Here is a 5556-nt window from a genome sequence, read left to right on the forward strand (position 1 = left end):
CAAGGATTAGATCGATGCACCGCGTTTATTCAGAGAAATTCTCGTTTTATTATGAATTGACCCATTATAAAAGGTGTTCTTTGTTTACTGGTATCAAAACTATGATAAATGTACGGTAATCTAACGCAACTTGACCTGTTGAGTACAACCGCGAAAGGATCAGATCGATCCACCGCGTAGATTATGAGAAATTCACGTTTTATTATAAATTGATACAAAATCAATTAGTTTCATTGCTCACTAGTACTAACCTATAATAATCGTACGGTAATCTAACGCAACTCGAGCTGTTGAGTACAACTATGCAAGGATTAGATCGATGCACCGCGTAGTTTATTCAGAGAATTTCTACGTTTTATTATAAATTAACCCAATCATAAAAGGTGTTCTTTGTTTACTGTATCAAACCTATGATAAACGTACGGTAATCTAACGCAACTCGAGCTGTTGAGTACAACCGCGCAAGGCTCAGATCGATCCACCGCGTAGATTATGAGAAATTCACGTTTTATTATAAATTGATACAAAATCAGTTGGTATCGTTGATTACTAATAGCAAACATATGATAATCGTACGGTAATCTAACGCAACTCGAGCTGTTGAGTACAACCGCGCAAGAATCAGATGGATCCACCGCGTAGATTATGAGAAATTCACGTTTTATTATAAATTGTTTCAAAATCAGTTAGTTTCATTTCACTTAGTTTTATTAAACCTGATAAGCGTACGGTAATCTAACGCAACTCGAGCTGTTGAGTACAACCGCGCAAGGATCAGATCGATCCACCGCGTAGATTATGAGATATTCACGTTTTATTATAAATTGAGGCAAAATCAGTTGGTTTCTTTGTTTACTAATATTAAACCTTTGATAAACGTACGGTAATCTAACGCAACTCGAGCTGTTGAGTACAACCGCGCAAGGATCAGATCGATCCACCGCGTAGATTATGAGAAATTCACGTTTTATTATAAATTGATACAAAATCAGTTGGTTTCGTTGATTACTAATATCAAACCTATGATAATCGTACGTAATCTAACGCAACTCGAGCTGTTGAGTACAACCGCGCAAGGATCAGATCGATCCACCGCGTAGATTATGAGAATTCACGTTTTATTATAAATTGAGGCAAAATCAATTAGTTCATTGTTTACTAGTACTAACCTATGATAAATCGTACGGTAATCTAACGCAACTCGAGCTGTTGAGTACAACCGCGCGGGATGGTCAATTACCACCCGTAGATTATAGAAATTCACGTTTTATTATAAATTGATGCAAAATCCAGTTGGTTTCGTTGATTACTAATATCAAACCTACATGATAATCGTGCGGTAATCTAACAGCTCGGTCTGTTGAAATTACAACCGCGCAAGGATCAAGTCCAGTCCTGCGTAGATTATGAAATTCACGTTTTATTACAAATTGATACAAATCGGTTTGTTTGGTTTAATATCAAACTCGCGGTAATCACGGTAATCTAACGCAACTCGAGCTGTTGAAACCGCGAAAGGATCAGATCTATCCACCGCGTAGATTATGAGATATTCACGTTTTGTTGCAATTTGAGGCAAAATCAGTTGGTTTCTTTGTTTACTAATATTAAACTAGCACATTAAACGTACGGTAATCTAGCGCTCAGGCTGTTAGGTACAACCGCGAAAGGATCAGATCTATCCACCACTTGTAGATTAGCGGATATTCACGTTTGGTACAGAATTGAGGCCAAAATCGAAGTTGGTTTCTTGCATTTTACTAATATTAAACCTTTGATAATCGTACGATGACTCTAACGCAACTCGAGCTGTTGAGTACAACCGCGAAAAGGATCGAATCTATCCACAACGTAGATTATGAGATATTCACGTTTTATTATAAATTGAGGCAAAATCAGTTGGTTTCTTTGTTTAATATTAAACTTTGATAAACGTACGGTAATCTAACATAACTCAGGCTGTTGAGTACAACCAGCGCAGGATCAGATCGATCCACCGCGTAGATTATGAGATATTCACGTTTTATTATAGAATTGAGAGCCAAAATCAGTTGGTTTCTTTGTTTTACTAATATTAAACCTTTGATAAACGTAGGGCAATCTAACGCAACTCGAGCTGTTGAGTAGAACGGCACCAAGGATCAGATCGATCCACCGCGTAGTTTGCGGTCTTCGTTTGTACGGTTGAGAGCCAAAATCAGTTGGTTTCGTTGATTACCTAATATCAAACCTATGATAATCGTACGGTAATCTAACGCAACTTGACCTGTTGATACAACCCGCGCAAGGATCAGATCGATCCACCTCGTAGATTATAGAGATATTCACGTTTATTATAAATTGAGGCAAAATCAGTTGGTTTCTTTGTTTTACTAATATTAGACCTTTGATAAACGTACGGTAATCTAACGCAACTCGAGGCTGTTGAGTACATCTATAGAAGGTTAGAATGGTACCACGCGTTTATTCAGAACGTTTTATTACAGGTGTTTATTTGGTGTTTGCACGGCGTCAAAACTATGATAAACGTACGGTAATCTAAGCAACTTGACCTGTTGAGTACAACCGCGCAAGGATCAGATCGATCCACCGCGTAGAACATAGAGAGAGAAATTCGTTTATTATAAATTGATACAAAATCCAGTTGGTTTCTTTTGTTTACTAATATTAAACCTTTACGATAGAAGCATTACACGGTAATCTAACGCAACTCAGGCTGTTGGGTACAACTATGCAAGGATCAGATCGATCCACCTCGTAGATTATGAGATATTCACGATTTATTATAAATTGAGGCAAAATCAGTTGGTTTCTTTGTTTACTAATATTAGACCTTTTGATAAACGTACGGTAATCTAACGCAACTCAGGCTGTTGGTATACTGAAGGTTGGTCGATGCACCGCGTTTATTCAGAGAATTTCTCGTTTTATTACGAATTGACCCATTATTAAAGGTGTTCTTTGTTTACTGGTATCAAAACTATGATAAACTGATACGGTAATCTAACGCAACTTGACCTCTTGGTACGGCGCGCAAGGATGAATCGATCCACCGCGTAGAGATATCGAAATTCACGTTTATTATAAATTGATACCAAATCCAGTTGGTTTCGTTGATTACTAATATCAAACCTATGATAATCGTACGGTAATCTAGCATAGCTCGAGCTGTAGGTACAACCGCGCAAGGATCAGATCGATCCACCCGCGTAGATTATGGGGTCTTCATGTTTTATTATAAATTGAGGCAAAATCAGTTGGTTTTCTTTGTTTTACTAATATTGGCGCTGATAAACGTACGGTAATCTAACGCAACTCAGGCTGTTGAGTACAGCCGCGCAAGGATCATCCGATCCACCGCGTAGATTATGAAATTCACGTTTTGTATAAATTGATGCAAATCAGTTGTGGTGTCGTTGATTACTAATATCAGGCTATGATAATCGTACGGTAAACTAACGCAACTCGAGCTGTTGAGTACAACCGCGCAGGATCGAATCGATCCGCGTAGATTATGGGATATTCGTTTTATTATAAATTGAGGCAAAATCAGTGGGTTTCTTTGTTTACTAATATTAAACCTTTGATAAACGTACGGTAATCTAACGCAACTCGTGCTGTTGAAGGTACATCTATGAGAAAGGATTAGATCGATGCACCGCGTTTATTCAGAGAATTTCCCGTTTATTACGAATTGACCCATTATTAAAGGTGTTCTTTGTTGCTGTTATCGAACTATGATAAACGTGCAGGTATTCTAACGCAACTTGACCTGTTGAGTACAACAGCGCAGGATCAGATCGATCCACCGCGTAGATTATGAAAATTCACGTTTTATTATAAATTGATGCAAAATCAGTTAGTTTCGTTGATTACTAATATCAAACCTATGATAATCATTTTGATGACTAACGCAATAAGGCTGTTGATACAACCGCGCAAGGATCAGATCGATCCACCGCGTAGATTATGAGATATTCGTTTTTATTATAAATTGAGGGGTAAAAATCAATTGGGTTTTCTTTGTTTACTAATATTAAACCTTTGATAAACGTACGGTAATCTAACGCAACTCGAGCTGTTAGTACATCTATGAAAGGGATTAGATGATGCACCGTTTATTCAGAGAATTTCTCGTTTTATTACGAATTGACCGGTATTAAAGGTGCGTTTACTGGTATAAAACTATGATAAACGTACGGGTAATCTAACGCAACTTGACCTCTCAGGTACAGCCGCGCAAGGATCAGATCGATCCACCGTGGGTATAAGAAATTTACGTTTTATTATAAGTTGATACCGTCAGTTGGTTTCGTTGATTATAATATCAAACCTAGCGGTATCGTACGGTAATCTAACGCAACTCAGGCTGTTGGAATACAACCGCGCAAGGATCAGATCCGATCCACCGCGTAGATTATGAAGAAATTCACGTTTTAACATAAATTGATACAAAATCAGTTGGTTTCGTTGATTATGGCCAGACCTTTGATAAACGTACGGTAACGCAACAAAGGCTGTTGAGTATTACATCTATCAGTTGATCAGGTACCGCGTTTATTCAGAGAAATTTCCCGTTTTAAGATTTGACCCATTATTAAAAGGTGTTCTTTGTTTTACTGGTATCAAAACTATGATAAAACGTACGAGTGATAAGCGGCGATATGTTGAATTACAACCGCGCAAAGGATCAGATCGATCCACCGCGTAGATTATGAAAATTCGTTTATTTATAAATTGATACCAAAATCAGTTGGTTTCGTTTGATTACTAATATCAAACCCACTTGATAATCGATACGGTAATCTAACGCAACTCGAGCTGTTGGGTACGCAGGTCGATCGATGCACCGCGTAGATTAGCATGAATTCATTAAAGTTTTAATTATAAATTGGTAAATCAGTTGGTTTCTTTGTTTTACTAATGTAAACCTTTGATAGGCAGTAGGGCAATCTAACGCAACTCCGGCTGTTGAGTAGAACGGCTGGGGATCAGATCGATCCACCGCGTAGTTGCGGAATATTCACGTTTATTATAAATTGATGCGAAATCAGTTGGTTTCGTTGATTACTATTATCAGAACTGCGCGGTAAATGAAATGCGGTAATCTAACGCAACTCGAACTGTTAGTACAACCGCGCAAGGATCAGATCGATCCACCGCGTAGATTATGAGATATTCGCGTTTTATTATAAATTGAAGGCCAAAATCAGTTGGTTTCTTTGTTTTACTAATATTAGACCTTTGATAAACGTACGCGGTAATCTAACGCAACTCAGGCTGTTGAGTGCATTATGAAAGTTAGATCGATGCGCGTTTATTCCAGAGAATTTCCGTTTTATTACGAGTTGTTATTATTAAAGGTGTTCTTTGTTTACTGGTTATCAAACTATGATAAACGTGCGGTAATCTAACGCAACCCGACCTGTTGGGTACGCGCAAAGGATCAGATCGATCCACCGCGTAGATTATAGAAATTCACGTTTTATTATAAATTGATACAAAATCAGTTAGTTTAACGACTTAATGTTAGGCTAACGATAAACGTACGGTAAT

The sequence above is a fragment of the Nasonia vitripennis genome, unplaced genomic scaffold (assembly GCF_009193385.2).
Source record: "Nasonia vitripennis strain AsymCx unplaced genomic scaffold, Nvit_psr_1.1 unplaced0158, whole genome shotgun sequence".
In the NCBI taxonomy this organism is placed as follows: Eukaryota; Metazoa; Arthropoda; class Insecta; order Hymenoptera; family Pteromalidae; genus Nasonia; species Nasonia vitripennis.